Source organism: Arvicanthis niloticus, chromosome 12 (genome assembly GCF_011762505.2).
Source record: "Arvicanthis niloticus isolate mArvNil1 chromosome 12, mArvNil1.pat.X, whole genome shotgun sequence".
Taxonomy (NCBI): Eukaryota; Metazoa; Chordata; class Mammalia; order Rodentia; family Muridae; genus Arvicanthis; species Arvicanthis niloticus.
The window spans coordinates 5,623,715-5,642,886 of record NC_047669.1 but is presented as its reverse complement, the minus strand read 5'-3'; positions in this window follow the sequence as shown (position 1 = coordinate 5,642,886).

The following is a 19,172-nucleotide window of genomic DNA, read 5'->3' as shown; positions in this document are numbered from 1 at the left end:
TAGACAAACTTTTTGTAGAAAATTACCTTATAGATAAAATGTTACAGAAAATATGAGTTGCACAAAAATGTTGACATTGAGTTCAAATCAGTGTTTTATCCTACATACTCATAAGTTCAAAGCAACAGTTTCATATGGCCTTGCTTTATCCTAATGCATAGTCATGGCTGTATCCTTGGATCTGACCTAGAGTGAATTTTTTTCTTGATCACAAATTTGTCCTAAGCCCATTTCTCCTTTTAGTGTAATTATGAAACCTTATTGTTTTTCTTATTATGCAGCCTTTCTTTTTTATATGAATGTATATGAATTTATTTTTTAAATGTATTTTTGTTGCATATCCTACTTATTTACATTTCAGATGTTATCCCCTTTCCCTATTCCCCCAGGAATGTCCTATCCTGTCCCACTACTGCTGCTTCTATGAGTGTGTGCCCCCACCCATCCACCCATTTCCCCCTCCCTGCCCTCGAATTCCCCCACACTGGGACATCCCTCCTTCATGGGACCAAGAACCTCCTATCCTACCAATGCCTGACAAGACTATCCTTCACTGCATATCCACATCTGGAGCCATGGGTCCCTTAATGTGTGTTGCAACGCTGGCTGTTTAAACCCTGGGAGATCTGGTTGGTTGGTATTATTGCTCTTCCAATGGGGCAGAAAGGCCCTTTAGCTCCTTCAGTCTTCTCTCTACCTCATCCATTGGGGACCCTGTGATCAATTCAATGGTTAGCTGTGAACATCCACCTTTATATATGTCAGATTCTGACAGAGCCTCTAAGAAGAGAGCTATATCAGGCTCTTCTCAGCATGCAATTCCTGGCAACCATAACAGTGTCTACATTTGTTGATTACATATGGATGGATCCCCAGATAGGACAGTCTCCAGACAACCCCTCCTTCAGCCTCTGCTCCACACTTTGTCTCTGTATTTGTTTCCTTGAGTATTTTGTTATTCCTAAGAAGGACCAGTGTACCCATACCCTTTCTTCTTCTTGAGCTTCACGTGGTCTGTGAGTTGTATCTTGGGTATTGTGAGCTTTTGGACTAATATCCACTTGTTAGTGAGTGCTACCATGTGTATTATATTTTCTAGTTCCATTCATCTGCTTAAGAATTTTATGAATTCATTGTTCTCAATAGCTGAGTAGTACCCCATTGTGTAAATGTATCACATTTTCTGTATCCATTCCTCTGTTGAAAGACATCTGGGTTCTTTCCAGCTTCTGGCTACTATAGATAAAGTTGCTATGAACATAGTGGAGCATATGTCCTTGTTATGTGTTGGAGAATCTTTTGGGTATATGCCCAGGAGTGGCATAACTGGGTCCTTAGGTCATGCTATGTTTAATTTTCTGAGGAACCACTGGACTGATATCCAGAGTAGTTGTACCATCTTGCAATCCCACCAACAATGGAGGAGTGTTCCTTTTTCTCCACATCCTTGCCAGCATCTGTTATCCCCTGAGTTTTTGATCTTAGCCATTCTGACTGCTGTAAGGTGGAATCTCAGGGTTGTTTTGATTTACATTTCCCTGATGATTAAGGATGTTGAACATTTCTTTAGGTGCTTTTCAGTCATTTGAGATTCCTCAGCTGAGAACTCTTTGTTTAGCTCTGTAGCCCATTGTTAATAGGGTTATTTGATTGTCTGGAGTCTAATTTCTTCAATTCTTTGTATATGTTGGCTAAGAGCCCTCTATCAGATGTAGGATTGGTAAAGATCTTTTCCCCATCTATTGATTGCCATTTGTCCTGATGAGAGTGTCCTTTGCCTTATAGAAACTTTGCAGTTTTTTGAAGTACCATTTGTCAATTCTTGATCTTAGGACATAAGTCATTGATGTCCTCTTCAGGAACTTTTCCTCTATGCCCATGTGTTCCAGGCACTTCCTCACTTTCTCTTCCACTAGTTTCAGTATATATGGTTTTATGTGGAGGTCCTTGACCTATTTGGATTTGAGCTTTGTACAGTGAGATAAAAATAGAAAGATATGCATTCTTCTACATGATGAACTCCAGTTGAACCAGCACCATTTATTGAAAATACTGTCTTTTTTTTTACTGAATGATTTTCTGGTTCATTTCTGGATCTTTAATTCTAGTTCACTGATCTTCTTGACTATCTCTGTACCAATACCATGCAGTTTTTATCACTACTGCTCTGCAGTACAGCTTGAGGTCAGGGATGGTGATTCCCCCAGAAAATCTTTTATTGTTGAGAATAGTTTTTGCTATCCTAGGTGCTTTTTGTTATTCCAGATGAATTTGAGAATTGCTTTTTCTAACTCTGAAGAACTGAGTTGGAATTTTGATAGGGATGGTCATTTTTACTATATTACTCCTGCCAATCCATGAGCATGGGAGAGATTTTCATCTTCTGAGATTTTCAATTTCTTTCTTCAGAAATTTGAAGTTCTTGTCATACAGATCTTTTACTTGCTTGGTTAGATTCACACTATTATATTTTTTATTATTTGTGATTATTGTAAAGAGTATCATTACACTAATTTCTCTCTCAGCCTGTTTATCCTTTGAATAGATGAAGGCTATTGATTTGTTTGAGTTAATTTTATATCCAGCTACTGTGCTGAAGTTGTTTATCAGGTTTAGGAGTTCTTTGATGGAAGTTTTAGTGAACTTAAGTATACTATCATCTGCAAACAATGAAATTTTGACTTCTTTCTTTCTAATTTGTATCCCTATGACCTCCTTTTGTTGTCTAATTTCTCTGGCTAAGACTTTGAATACTATATTGAATATGTAGGGAAAGCATGGGCAGCCTTATCTAGTCCCTGATTTTAGTGGGATTGCATCAGGTTTCTCTTCATTTAGTGTGATGTTAGCTACTGGTTTGTTGTTATATTGCTTTTACTATGTTTAGGTATGGGACTTGAATTCCTGATCTTTCCAGGACTTTTACCATGAAGGTGTTGTTGAATTTTGTCAAATGCTTTCTCAGCATCTAGTGAGATGATCATGTGGTTTTTTCTTTGAGTTTGTTTTTGTAGTGGATTACATTAAAGAATTTCTGAATATTGAACCATCCTTGTATTCCAGACATAGAGCCTACTTGATCATGATGGATGATTGTTTTGATGTGTTGTTAGATTTGGTTTGCCAGAATTTTATTGAGTATTTTTGCATCAATATTTATAAGGGAGATTGGTCTGAAGTTTTCTTTCTTTGTTGGGTCTTTATGTGGCTTAGGTATGAGCATAATTGTGGCTTCATAGAATAAATTCAGTAGTGTTTCTTTTGTTTCTATTTTGTGAAATAGTTTGAAGAGAGTTGGTATTAGGTCTCCCTTGAAGATTTGATAGAATTCGGCACTAAAACCATCTGAGCCTGGGATTTTTTTTTTTTTTTTTTTTTTTTGATGAGGAGACTTTTAATGATTGCTTCTATTTCTTTAGGGGTTATGGGACTGTTTAGGTGGTTTTTTATGATCTTGATTTGACTTTGATACTTGGTATCTGTCTAGAAAACTGTCCATTTCATCTAGGACAATTGTTGAGTATAGGCCTTTGTAGTAAGATCTGATGATTTTGAATTTCCTCAGTTTCTGTTGTTATGTCTCCCTTTTAAGTTCTGCTTTTATTAATTTGGATACTGTCTCCGGGCCCTCTGGTTAGATTGGCTAAAGGGTCTATCTATCTTGTTGATTTTTTCAAAGAACCAGCTCCTGGTTTTGTTGCTTCTTTGTATAGTTCTTTTTGTTTCTACCTGGTTGATTTCAGCCCTGAGTTTTATTATTTACTGCTGTCTACTCCTCTTGGGTCTATTTGTTTCTTTTTGTTCTAGATCTTTCAGGTGTGCTGTCAAGTTGCTAGTGTATGCTCTTTCCAGTTTCTTTTTGTAGGTATTAGGGCTATAAGTTTTCCTCTTAGCATTGCTTTCATCTTGTCTCATAAGTTGTGGTATGATGTACCTTCATTTTCTTTAAATTCTAAAAATTCTTTAATTTCTTTATTTCTTCCTTGACCAAGTTATCATTGAGTAGACCAATGTTCTGTTTCCATGTGAATGTGGCTTTTCTATTGTTTTTATTGATATTGAAAATCAGTCTTAGTCCATGATCATCTGATAGGATGCATGTGATGATTTCAATTTTGTTGTATCTGTGAAGCCCTGTTTTGTGACCAATTATATGGTCTATTTTATAGAAGGTACCATGGGGTAATGAGAAGAAGGTATATTCTTTTGTTTTATGATGAAAGGTTATATAGATATATGTTAAATCCATTTGGTTCCTAACTTCTCTTAGTTTCACTGTTTCTCTGTTTTTCCATGATCTGTCCATTGCTGAGAGTGGGATGTCGAAGTCTTCCACTGTTATTTCGTGAGGTTCAATGTGTGCTTTGGGCTTCAGAAAAGTTTCTTTTATGAATGCAGGTGCCCTTACATTTGGAACATAGATATTCAGAATTGAGAGTTCATCTCGGTAGATTTTCCCTTTGATGAGTATAAAGTGTCCTCTCTTATCTTTTTGGATAACTTTTGGTTGAATGTCAATATTATTCAATATTAGAATGACTACTCTAGCTTGTTTCTTTGGGCCATTTGCTTGAAAATTTGTTCTCCAAGTTTTTACTCTAAGGTAGTCTCTTTCTTTGTCACTGAGGTACATTTTTGTATGCACCAAAATTCTGGGTCCCTTTTATGTATCCAGTCTGTGTTGTGGATAGTCCCAGCCTCATGTTTTGATGGTAGTTCCACTCCTGGGAGGGGCTGCGGAGGAGGAGTGAATCTTGTGAACCTTCTGTCCAATTGAATTTGTAAAATAAAGGCTAGAGCCAGTGATTGCTCAGTAGAAGGGGAGGTGGAAAAAAAGGCTTAGGGGAGGAGTCCAAAGTGGAGGAATCAAAAGAGGAGGAGTCAGAAGAGGAAGTTGATGGGAGGGAGGTTACAGAGGCAATGGAGGAGCCAGAGGTGGAAGGACAACATGGCCTAGAAAAACTGCAAGTTGTAAGGGATCTCATAGCTGGGGAATAGAGTAGTGCAGTGGTGAATCTGCCCAATCTAGGCTTGCAGTTTATAATCATAAATATTGAGTTGTGTTTTCCTTGACTGGACTTATTTGGGTCAGAGATTTATCAGACGTCTGTTAATCTATATCTTTTTATTTGGGAATTGAGTCCACTGATGTTAAGAGATATTAAAGAAAGAAGATTGTTGCTTCTGTTATTTTTGTTATTAGAGGTGGAATTATGTTTGTGTGGCTATCTTCTTTTGTATTTGTTGGAAGAAGATTATTTTCTTGCTCTTTCTAGGGTATAATTTCCCTCCATGTATTGGAGTTTTCCCTCTATTATCCTTTGTAGTGCTGGGTTTGTGAAAAGATATTGTGTAAATTTGGTTTTGCCATGGAATATCTTGGTTTCTCCATTTATGGTAATTGAGAATTTTGCTGGGTATAGTAGCCTGGGCTGGCATTTGTGTTCTCTTAGAGTCTGTATGACATCTATCCAGGATCTTCTGGCTTTTATAGTACCTGGTGAGAAGTCTGGTATAATTCTGATAGGTCTGCCTTTGTGTGTTACTTGATCTTTTCCCCTTACTGCTCTTAATATTTTTTCTTTGTTTTGTGCATTTGATGTTTTGATTATTATGTGGCAGGAGACATTTCTTTTCTGGTCTAGTCTATTTGGAGTTCTGAAGGCTTCTTGTATGTTCATAGGCATGTCTTTTCTTTTGGGCTAAGGAAATTTTCCCCTATAATTTTGTTCAAGATATTTACTGGCTCTTTAAGTTTGGAAATCTTAACTTTCATTTATACCTATTATTCTTTGGTTTGGTCTTCTCATTGTGTCCTGGATTTCCTGGATGTTGTCGGTTAGAAGCATTTTGCATTTTGCATTTTCTTTGACAGTTGTGTCAGTGTTTTCCATGGTATCTTCTACACATGAGATTCTTCCATCTGTTGTATTCTGTTGGTGATGCTTGCATCTATGTCTCCTGGTTTCTTTCCTAGGTTTTTTTGTATCCAGGGTAGTTTCCCTTTGAGATTTCTTTATTGTTTCTACTTCCATTTATAGATGCTGGATTGTTTTGTTTAACTCCTTCACCCGTTTGGTTGTGTTTTCTTGTAATTCTTTAAGAGATTTTTGTGTTTCCTCTTTAAGGACTTCTACTTGTTTACCTGTGTTCTCCTGTATTTCTTTAAGTGAGTTGTTAATGTCCTTCCTAAAGTCCTCTATCATCCTCATGAGAAGTGATTTTAAGTCTGAATCCTGCTTTTTTGGTGTGATGGGGTACCCATGACTTGCTATAGTAGTAGAACTGGGTTCTGATGATTCCAGATAACTTTGGTTTCTGTTGCTTATATTTTTGCACTTGCCCTTTGCCATCTGGTTAATTCTAGTGCTACCTGCACTCCCTGTCTCTGACTGGAGACTGTCTTTCCAGTTATCTTGCTTGTGTCAGAACTTCTCAGAGACCAGGTGTCTCTGTGATCCTGTGATCCTGAGCTCCTGGGTGGAAGAGCTCCTGGGACTCAGGCTTCCTCTGGGATCCTGAAATCCTGCTTTTCTGAGTGCACTGGTTCCTTTGCTGCCCCAAGTGCAGTGGTTCTTTTGCTGCTCTGAGTGCAGTGGTCCCTTACCTGCTCTGAGTGCAGTGGTCCCTTACCTGCTCTGAGTGCAGTGGTTCCTCCACTGATGCTCTAGGAAGTTTCAGGATATGATGTCTTCACAGGAGCAGACCTGCTAGGTGTCTTCAGCCTTCAGAGCAGCAAAGGGCAATTCAAACATTTCATCCATTTATCAGCTGCTTTAGGAAGGTTCAAGATAAGGTGTCTTCACTGAACAGTATTATGCTATATTTATACTTCTTGATCCACTGCATGAAAGCTTCTATCAAGGTGTTATTTTTATAGTGTTTTTTGAAATCTTTGTTTGCCTCCTTGTGCTTTTTAATCTTCTTTCCTCAACTCCTAAAGTTCCCCCTGCCCCTCGTCATTACTCTCATGTCTGTCATTTTAAACCTTTGCTATTTGGTAGAACTGTTATCAGGACCAGTCTTTTCCTGTGGTTGAAACCTGGCCATAGCTGTTATGTCTATTTCTGACTTCTGGAAATGTTTGGTGATCTCTTTCACAGCACTCAAGGGTGGAAGCCTTATCAGTCCAAGCACATTAATTTTCTGCTTCCTCCAAGGACAGAGGACAGCAGCCTTTCCTAAGGTTTTCTAAGGTTTCCCAAGTTTAGCATCTTAAAGAAGAGTTTCAAGAACATGGTGGAATCTGCCTTGTTGTTGCCTTTTGTCTTTACAAAGCATACTTTTGAAGTTAGAACTCTGAATTCTGAAGTATCATGGGCAGCTGGTAATTAAGCTGCAGATCTATCTATACTCTCTACATCACTTTCATTATATTAGTGATTATTCACATGAAATAAAGCAGATGCTCTTCTTGGAAAACACCCCCTAAATGCTTTAGTTTCTTGACCTTTACCAACCCATGGGCATTGTTAGTTTTGTTGTTGTTGTTGTTTTGTTTTTGTTTTTGTTTTTGTTTTTGCTGGGCACTCTGTTAACCATTGCCATACTCAGAAAAACACAGCCAACAAAATTCAACATCCACTTAATTTTTAGTCCATTTGCATAGGATATTTATTTTCAGCCTTATACTCTTAGGTAGTATATGCTATTTTTTGTAAGGAAAAAGTATAACTCTGAGAATTGCAGTTATTACTGTATAAACAAACATAGAAAATAATACAAAGAATAAATGGGATTGGACAAAAACATGACTCTTTGAGAAAATCAGTAAGATTGATAAAATATTAAGCAACTTAATAACAGCAGCAGCAACAACAACATCTAAACAGAAAAAGAAGACCCAAACTAATAAAACAGCAGATGAAAACAAACATTGAGTCACTGAGGAAATTCAGAGAATTATAAGGATATATTTAAAAATATTACTTTAAATGAAAACCTAAAACAAATGGATATATATATATATATATATATATATAATCTACAAAAGTTAAATCAAGACAAAATAAACAACATAAAATGAAATGAAATTTCATTTTCATCAAATGAAAGTATTAATTTAAAAGTTCCCAACCACACTGGAGCAGACACCCAGCTGATCTGCTCCCCTGTGGATGTATCTGGAGGCATCCTAGAGATGACACTGCCTTCAGAGCTGCATAAACTGTCTGGAGACATCCTAGAGAGCATGCTGACCTCAGAGCAGGGGACACCATATCCCAAGGCATCCTAGAGGAGCCACTGAACTCAGAGCAGCAGAAACCATATCCTGAGACATCCTAGAGAAGCATCTACACTCAGAGCAGGAAACACCTAGCTGGTCTACTACCATGGAGACACCATATCCTGAGATATCCTAGAGGAGCCACTGTACCCAGAACAACTGGAGCTCAGGATCACAGAGACATCTGGACCCAAGGAGTTCTGACACAACCAAGATAACTGGAAAGCAGGCTCCAGTCAGAACCAGTGAGTGCAGGTAGAACTAGAGCTAACCAAATGGAAAAGGGCAAGTGTAAGAATGTAGACAATAGAAACCAAAGTTACTTGGCATCACCAGAACCCAGTTCTCCCACCATAGCAAGTTCTGAACACCACATTACACCAGAAAAGCAGGACTCAGAATTAAAATCACTTCTCATGTTGGTGATAGAGAACCTTAAAAAGGACATAAACAATACTGTCAAACAATTTGAGGAGAACACAGGTAAAGAGGTAGAAGCCCTTAAAGAAATGCAAGAAAACACAACCAAACAGATGAAGGAATTAAACAAAACTGTCCAGAATCTAAAAATGGAAGTAGAAGCAATAAAGAAATCTCAAAAGGAGACTACCCTGCAGATAGAAAACCTAAGAAAAAGACCATGGGTCATAGATGCAAGCATCACCAACAGAATACAACAGATAGAAGAGAGAATCTCATGTGCAGAAGATACCATGGAAAACATTGACACAACTGTCAAAGAAAATGCAAAAAGCTCCTAACCCAAAACATCCAGGAAATCCAGAACACAATGAGAAGACCAAACCAAAGAATAATATGTATAAATGAGAGTGAAGATTCCCAACTTAAAGGACCAGTAAATATCTTCAACAAAATTATAGAGGAAAACTTCCCTAACCTAAAGAAAGTGATGTCCATAAATATACAAGAAGCCTACAGAACCCCAAATAGACTAGACCAGAAAAGAAATACCTCCCATCACATACTAATCAAAACATCAAATATATAAAACAAAGAAAAATACTAAAAACAGGAAGGGAAAAAGTTAAAGTAACATATAAAGGCAGACCTATAAGAATTACACCAGGCTTCTCACCAGAGACTATAAAAGCCAGAAGATCCTGGACTGATATCATACAGACCCTAAGAGAACACATATGCCAGCCCAGACTACTATATGCAGCAAAACTCTCAATCAATCAATATTGATGGAGAAACTAAGATATTTCATGACAAAAGCAAATTTACCCAATATCTTCACACAAATCCAGCCTTTCAAAGGATAATGGAAGGAAAACTCCAACACAAGGGGGGAAATTACAACATAGAAAAAACAAGAAAGTAATCTCCCAACAACCCCAAAAGAAGAAAGTTATACAAACATAATTCTACCTCCAACAACAAAAATGACAGGAAGCAACAATCATTTTTCTTTAATATCTCTTAATTTAAATGGACTCAACTCTCCAATAAAAGACATAGGTTAGCAGACTGGATACATAAGCAAGACCCAAAATTTTGCTGCATACAGAAAACACACCTCTGTGATAAAGGCAGACACTACCTCAGAGTAAAAAGATGGAAAACAATCTTCCAAGCAAATGGTCCCAAGAAACAAGCTGGAGTAGCAATTCTAATATCAAATAAAATTGATTTCAACCAAACCTAATCAAAAAAGATAAGGAAGGACACATTATACTCATCAAAGGAAAAATGTACAAAGACGAACTCTCAGTTCTGAACATCTATGTCCCAAATGCAAGGGCACCCACATACATAAAAGAAACTTTGCTAAAACCCAAGGCATACATTACACCTCACACAATAATAGTGGGGAACTTCAAAAACCCACTCTCAGCAATGGACAAATCATGGAAGCAGAAAGACAATAGAGGCACAATGAAACTAACAGAATTTATGAACCAAATGGATTTAACTGACATTTCACCCTAAAACAAAAGAATATACCTTTTTCTCAGCACCTCATGGTACCTTCTCCAAAATAGACCACAGAATTGGTCACAAAACAGGCCTCAACAGATACAAAAAGATTGAAATAATTCCTTGCACCCTATCAGACCACACTGGACTAAGGCTGGTCTTTAATAATGACAAAAACAATGGAAATCCCACATACACATGGAAACTGAACAATACTCTATTCAAGAATGACTTGATCAAGGGAGAAATAAATAAAGAAATTAAAGACTTTTTAGAATTTAATGAAAAGGAGAACATCTCATACCAAAACTTGTGGGACACCATGATAGCAGTACTAAGAGGAAAACTCATAGCTCTAAGTACCTACAAAAAGAAACTTGAGAGAGCATACATTAACAACTTGACAGCACACCTGAAAGCATTAGAACAAAAAGAAGCAACCATGCCTAAGAGGAATAGACAGAAGGAAATAATCAAACTCAGAGCTGAAATCAACCAAGTAGAAACAAAAAGAACTATACAAAATATCAACAAAACCAGGAGCTGTTTCTTTGAGAAAATCAACAAGATAGATAAACCCTTAGCCAGACTAAACAAAGGGTACAGAGACAGTATCCAAAATTAATAAAATCATAACTGAAAAGGGAGACATAACAACAGAAATTGAGGAAATTTTAAAAAATTATCAGATCCTACTACAAAGGATTATACTCAACAAAATTGGAAAATCTGGATGAAATGGACAATTTTCTAGACAGGTACCAGATACCAAAATTAAATCAGGAGCAGATAAACCATCTAAAAAGTTACATAACCCCTAAAGAAATAGAAGAAGTCATTAAAAGTCTTAAAAAAAAAAAAAAAAAAAAAAAAAAAAAATCCAGGACCAGATAGTTTTAGTGCAGAATTCTATCAGACCATCAAGGAAGACCTAATACCAATTCTCTTCAAGCCATTCCATCGAATAGAAACAGAAGGAACACTACCCAATTAGTTCAATGAAGCTACCATTACACTCATACCCAATCCACAGAAAGACCCAACAAAGAAAGAGAACTACAGACCAATCTCTCTTATGAACATTGATGCAAAAATACACAATAAAATTCTTGCAAACCGAATCCAACAACACATCAAAACAATTATCCATCATGATCAAGTAGGCTTTATCCCAGGATTGCAGGTTTGGTTCAATATTCGGAAATCCATCAATGTAATTCACTACATAAATAAACTCAAATAAAAAAAAGACATGGTCATCTCACTAGATGATGAGAAAGCATTTGATAAAATTCAACATCCCTTCATGTTAAAAGTCTTCCAAAGATCAGGAATTCAAGGCACATACCTAAACATAGTAAAAGCAATATACAGCAAGCCAGCAGCCAACATCAAACTAAATGGAGCAAAACTTGAAGCAATCCCAATAAGGTCATGGACTAGATAAGTCTGCCCACTCTCACACTACATATTCAATATAGTGCTGGAAATCCTAGCTAGAGCAATAATACAACAAAAGGAAGTCAAAGTGATACAAATAGGAAAGGAAGAAGTCAAAATTTCACTATTTTCAGACTATATGATAGTATACTTAAGTGACCCTAAAACTTCCACCAGAGAACTCCTAAACCCGATAAATGCTTTAGCAAAGTGGCTGGATATAAAATCAACTCAAACAAATCAGTAGCCTTCCTCTATTCAAAGGATAAACAGGCTGAGAAAGAAATTAAGGAAATGACACCCTTCACAATAGCCACAAATAATATAAAATATCTTGGAGTGAATCTAACCAAGCAAGTGAAAGATCTGTATGAAAAGAACTTCAAATCTCTGAAGAAAGAAATTGAAGAAGATCTCAGAAGATGGAAAGATCTCCCATGCTCCTGGATTGGCAGAATTAACTTAGAAAAAATGGCCATCTTGCTGAAAGCAATCTACGAATTCAACGCAATCCCCATCAAAATTCCAAAATAATTCTCCATAGAGATAGAAAGAGCAATTTACAAATTCATTTGGAATAGCAAAAAACTCATGATAGTGAGAACTATTCTCAACAATAAAAGAACGACTGGGGGAATCACCATCCCTGACCTCAAACTTTACTACAGAGCAGTAGTGATAAAACTACATGATATTGGTACAGAGACAGGCAGGAAGATCAGTGGAACAGAATTGAAGATCCAGAAATGAACCCACACACCTATGGCCACTTGATCTTTGACAAAGGATCTAAAACCATTCAGTGAAAAAAGGTCAGCATTTTCAACAAATGGTGCTGGCTCAGCTGGAGATCAGCATGTAGAAGAATGCAAATCAATCCATTCTTATCCCCTTGTGCAAACCTCAAGTCCAAGTGGATAAAGGACCTTCACATAAAACCAGATACATTGAAACTAATATAAGAGAAGGTGGCTGTGGGGAGCCGACAGAAGGCAGCTATCATCCTTGCAGCCATCTTGAGCCATATTCCCAGACAAGAGACTTGATTACATCAGCCTACAACAGCTGAGCACACTCTGATAACATCTTGCTTTAGATACCCAGGATCTTTCCTTGGGTGTGTGAGACTTAAAGATGTGATTTAGAGCAGAGGCTTAAGGGCATGACTTAGAGATCAGATTTAGAGACAAGGCCTAAGGGCATGACTTAAAGGCGAGATTTAGAGGTGTGGCTTAGAAGTGAGACATATAAAAGGCAAGAGGCAGACAGAAGCATTCAGAACAATTTGGAGTAACAGAGAATCAGATACTTCAGAGAGAACAACTTGGAGGAGGAATTAGGCACTTGGAAGATTATTAGGTATTAGGCACTTGGCACTTGGAGGAAGAACTTGGAATTAGACATTAGGCACTTAGCACTTGGAAGAAGAAACTTGGAACTTGGAGGTACTAGGGACTAAGAACTAGGGAGTAGGAACTCAAGACTTGGGACTTGGAGAGAAGAAGAAAGACTGAGGAACAAACGGGATTGAATCACATTCTGTCTGGTATCCATTCTTCCCATCTGTCCTCATTCTCTCTCTTGCTGAACCCTGACCTGCAGACCAGAGCAGCTTGGGGCAGTGTGAGCTCTAACAGTTTAACCCCCAAGGCTTTGGCGGTGTGGGTCCCAACACTGATAGAGCGGTCAGAGACATATTGGCCCCCAAGTGTGAGGCAATTTGAACCACAACATTTTTGGCACCCCATGTTGGGCCCAAGCTGCCCCAAGTTTGGGGGCCAAAAATGTTGAGAACTGCACTACTCCATGTTTGGGGGCCAAAATGTCTTCAACCGTTCTATCAATGTTTGAACCCACACTACCAATAGCCTTCTTCCTGTTTCCCTGATTATGGGAAAGGGTGTTTCCTTGTGCATCTCTTTTGGACCTACATTCACTAGCCCAATGCCTTCCACATTTGCAAAGTGGGCAGAGCCCAGGCTGTTTTCTGGGCTGTCTCTGAGTTAACTCATTTTCTGCCTCATAATCTCTTGCAAATTGTCTAGGCTTGCCACATTTACAACAAGTCTTTTGGTTTCTACTAGCCAAAAAATCTCTTACTGATTGTCCTTGCATGGCAGCAGCCATAGCTAAGCCCTGTTGGTAGAAGGGACCTATATCAGAACAGAGTCTGATATACCCTGTAAGGTCTGTCTTTTCCCTGTAGGGTCTAATGGCCACTTGGCAGGCAGGATTGGCATTTTCATATGCAAGTTGTTTCACATAATCTACTCCTGCCTCTGCATTACCAAAAAGCTTCCCTGCTGTTGTAATTAATTGATGAACAAAATCAGAAAATCATTCATCAGGTCTTTGTCTAACTGTGGTTAAGGACATACTAGGGTCCCCTTTTGCCGGGAGTTTATGCCAAGCCTTCATGGCTGCATTTTGAATATGAGCGAATAAGCCTGGGTCATATTGCATCTGGTTATCACTAGAAGCAAATTGCCCGTCTACTAAGGCGTCAAAGGACCAACCATTGTCTGCCTGAATGTTTCTCCTTAGCTGTTTCTTTACAATTCTCATGATACTCTGATTTCCAAATAAGATAGTCACCACCACTAAGAACTGCTCTCACTAAGGTATTCCACTCACTAGGAGTCAGCCACTCCTCTGTAGCATACTCTAAAATTGCAAGAGTAAAGGGAGCAGTGGCACCATATTGTGATACTGCATTTTTTAATTCCTTAATAATTTGAAAATTAAACCCAGTGTGATGTCTCTAAGCAACAACCTCTTGATTGTCTCTGGTCTCAGATATAGGGAAAGCCCCAGCATTTCCCTTCTCTGGATGACCTGTGGCTAATCTTAAGCTAGGTGATAGAGACTGCCTTTAAACTCCTGGTTGAGTAACACAAGGAGCTGGGGAATTTTGGCAGTTTACCTCTTGAGACATCATCCCTGTCTTTAATTTTTGTAGCTGATTAATTAAGTCCTGATACTCTTTTTTCTAACTCTGTTGTTTAAGAACAGATATTTTTCCTGTAACTCCCATCTGGGATCTATAACCACCATCTCCATTGCAGGAGCACTTTGAGTTGGAAGTGCGTAGGGAAGGGGTCTTTGGAAAGAGGGCCATTCAAGGTCATAATGTTCGGCTTCATCTTCCTCTAGGTCAGCACAATCTGGCTCTGACAAAGTATCATCAATCTTTGCTTGTACTTTAGATTCTAATTTCAGATAAATATGTTTCTTTCTATTTTGTACATGGAAGACAGCATTTAAACAACAAAACAAAAGCAGACAATTAACACATGTGGGCAGCAAACAACAAAACAAAAACAGAGAGTTGGGTTCAGGCTGACTTATTTCTTGCCCCATTTTCATTAACGTGACTTACCTTTCTCGAAGCTGCAGAATCCGGTGATGATCACCTTCATTTCACTTCTGAATTTTCAGCAGATCCTTTTTCCAATAAAGTCCTTCACTGGGTCTCTCATTCTTGCTGCCTCAAATTGGGCTCCAAAATGTCTCAGACCCTTCTGTCAATGTTTGAACCCGCACTACCAAAAGCCTTGGGGGCTAAACTGTTGGAGCCCACACTGTCCCAAGCTGCTCCCATCTGCGGGTCGGTGTTCAGCAAGAGATAGAGTGAGGATAGATGGGAAGAATGGAGACCAGACAGAATGTGATTCAATCCCATTTATTCTTCAGTCTCTCTTTTTCTCTCCAAGTCCCAAGTCTCGAGTTCCTAGTCCCTAGTTCCTAGTCCCTAGTGCCTCTAAGTTCCAAGTTTTTTCTCCAAATGCCAAGTGCCTAATGTCTAATTCCAAGTTCTTTCTCCAAGTGCCAAGTGCCTACTACCTAATAATCTTCCAAGTGCCTAATTCCTACTCAAATTTGTTCTCTCTGAAGTGTCTGATTCTCTGTTACTCCAAATTTTTCTGAACTCTACTGTCTGCCTCTTGCCTTTTATATGTCTCACTTCTAAGCTATGCCTCTAAGTCATGTCTTTAATCATGCCCTTGGGTCTTGTCTCTAAATCTGATCTCTAAGTCATGTCCTTAAATCATACACCTTTAACTCTCACACACCCAAGGGAAAATCCTGGATATCTAAAGCAAGATGTTATCAGAGTGTGCTCAGCTGTTGTAGGCTATTGTAATCAAATCTCTTATCAGGGTATATGGCTCAAGATGGCTTCGAGGATGATAGCACCTTTTGTTGGCTCCCCATATGTGGGGAAGATCCTCAAATACCTAAGCATGGGGAAAAAGTTCCTAAACAGAACACCAATGGCTTATGCTCTAAGATCAAGAATTGACAAATGGGATGTCATCAAATTGCAAAGCTACTGTAAGGCAGAGGACACTGTCAATGAGACAAAATGGCAACCAACAAATTTGGAAAAGATCATTACCAATCCTATATCCAATAGAAGGCTAATATTGAATATATACAAAGAACTCAAAAAATTGGATGCCAACAACAAAATAACCCCATTAAAAATGGGGTACAGAGCTAAACAAAGAATTCTCAACTGAGGAAACTCAAATGGCCAAGAAGCACCTTAAGAAATGCTCAACATCCTTAGTCATCAGGGAAATGCAAATCAAAACAACACTGAGATACCACCTCACACCAGTCAGAATGGCTAAGATCAAAAACTCAGGTGATAGTAGATGTTGGCGAGGATGTGAAGAAAGAGGAACACCCCTTCATTGTTGGTGGGGTTGCAAGCTGGTACAACCACTCTGGAAGTCAGTCTGGTGGTTCCTCAGAAAATTGGACATAGCACTACCTGAGGACCCAGCTATACCACTCCTGGGTATATACCCAGAAGATGCTGCAACATATAACAAGGACATATGCTTCATTATGTTCATAGCAGCCTTATTTATAATAGCCAGAAGCTGGAAAGAACCCAGATGTCCTTCAACAGAGGAATAGATACAAAAAATGTGATATATTTACACAATGGAGTACTACTCAGCTATTAAAAATAATGAATTCAAGAAATTCTTGGGTAAATGGATGGAACTAGAAAATATCATCCTGAGTGAGGTAACCCAATCACAAAAGTACACACATGCTGTTTACTCACTGATATTCAGATATTAGCCCAAAAGCTTGAATTAGCCAAGATTCAACTAACAGACCACATGAAGCTCATGAAAAAGGAAGACCAAGTGTGGATGCCTCGGTCCTACTTGGAAGGAGTGACAGAATGCTCAGTTGAGCAAATAAGGTGACAATGTGTGGGACAGAAAGTCAAGGAGGGGCTGTCAGGAGACCACTCTACCTTGATATCCATCCCATGTGCAGTCACCAAAGATAGATGCAGATATGGATGTCAGGAAGTGCATGTTGACAGGAGCCTGGTGTAGCTGTCTCCTTGGAGGTCTGCCAGAGTCTGACATATCCAGAGGTGGATGCTCGCAGCTACCCATTGACCTGATCAAGGGTTCCCAATGGAGAAGTTAGAGGACTGAAGGAGCTGAAAGGGTTGGTGGCCCCAAGAGGAGAGCAACAGTGCCTGCCAACCAGAGCTCCACAAGGTCTAAACCACCAACCTGGGAGCACAAAGAGAAGCACCCATGACTTCACCTGTATATTTAGGGGAGAATGGCCTTGTCATGCATGGGTGGGAGAGGAGATCCTTGGTCCCATGAAGGCTGAACACTGAGCAGGGAGGAATTTGAGGGTGGGGAGGGGGGAGTGTGGGTAGGTGGGGCACCCCCTTGTGGAGGCAGGAGGGGCATGGGATGGGGGTTCCTGGGTGGTGGGGGAATTGGGGAGTTGATAAAATCTGAAATGTATTTTAAAAAGAGGTGAGATGAAAATCAATAAAATTAGAAACAAAAAGAGGGACATAAAACAGAAAAAAAAGTTCCCAACCAAACAGAAAGCTTAGAGTCAATTGAATTCAGCACAGAATTCTATCAGACTTTCAAAGAACTATCAAATATTCCATACATTTTATATGATTTTTAAGCCACTAATCCTATGATAACAAAGCACACAAAGAACCAAGAAAAAAGAGAATTACAGACCAACTTACCTTATGAACAAAGATAAAAAAATTCTCAATAAAAATTTGCCAGCCAAAATCAAGAATACATCAAAAACATTATTCACCATGCTTAAGTTGGCTTCATGTAAGATACCAACCTAAACTATTATACCCAGCAAAAATCTTAATCATTATGTCCAAGTTTAAACAATATCTATCCATAAAGCTAGGGCTACAGAAAATACTAGAAGGAAAATTCCAATTCAAGAAGGAAATAATTCTATTCAAAAAAAAAAAAAAAAACAAGAAAAGCACACACACACACACACACACACACCACTACCAGCACCAACACTACCACCTTTACCACCACCACTACCACCATCACCACCAACAACATAAAAATAACAGGAAATAACTATCAATGCACATTAATATCTCTTACCACCAATGGACTTACTTACCCAATAAAAAGTCACAGGCTAACAGAATGGATTCAAAGACAGTATTCCTCATTCTTCTGCATACAAGAAACACACTTCAGCAATAAAGATAGATATTACCCCAGAGTAAAGAGCTGGGAAAAGTTTTTGAAGCAAATGGACTGAAGAAACTAGCTGTAGTAGCCATTCTAATATCTACTAAATTAGAATAGTCAACCAAAATTAATTTAAAAAGACAGGGAAGGACACTTTATACGCATCAAAGGAACAATCTACCAAGATGACATCTAAATTCTGAACATCTATTCCTCAAAGACAAGGGCAACCACATTTTAAAAGAGACATTGCTAAAGCTTATATCACACATCAAAACTTATACAGTAATAGTGGGAGACACTTCAACACTCCACCCATACCAATTGTCAGGACATACAGAAAAAAACTAAACATAGAAATAATGAAACTAAAAAATATTATGAATGAAATAGTCCTAGCAAACATCTATAGAGTGTTTAACCCAAAGCATAGAATAACTTTTTCTCCACACCTCATGGATCCTTCTCTAAAACTGACCATATATTCTGTCTTAAATCAAGTATCAACTAGTACAAGGAAGTTGAAATAACACCTTATATATTGTCAGATTACAATGTATTAAACCTTGACTTCAAAACAAACAGAAGCACCAGAAATTCTACACACTCATGGAAATTAAACAACTCTCTATTCAACGAACTCTGTGTCAGGGGAAAAATAAATAAATTAAAGATTTTCTAGAATTCAATTAAAATGAAGGCACTACAAACACAAAAATAATGGGACACAATGAAAAAAAAAGTGTTAAAAGGAAAGTTCATAGCACTAAGTGCCCCCATAAAGAAATTAGAAAGTTCTCATATCAGCAATTTAAAAGTAGACCTGACGGCTCTAGAAAAAAGAAAGCAAGTACACCAAAAAGGAACAGAAGGCAGAAAATAATCAAAATCAGGGCTGAAATCAGTTGGTTAAAAACAAAAAAAAAATCAACAAAACAAAGAGCTGGCTCCCAGAGAAAATCAACAAGGTAGACCAACCCTTAGCTAAGCCACCAACGTATAGATAAAGATAATAGTATCCAAATAAATAAGAA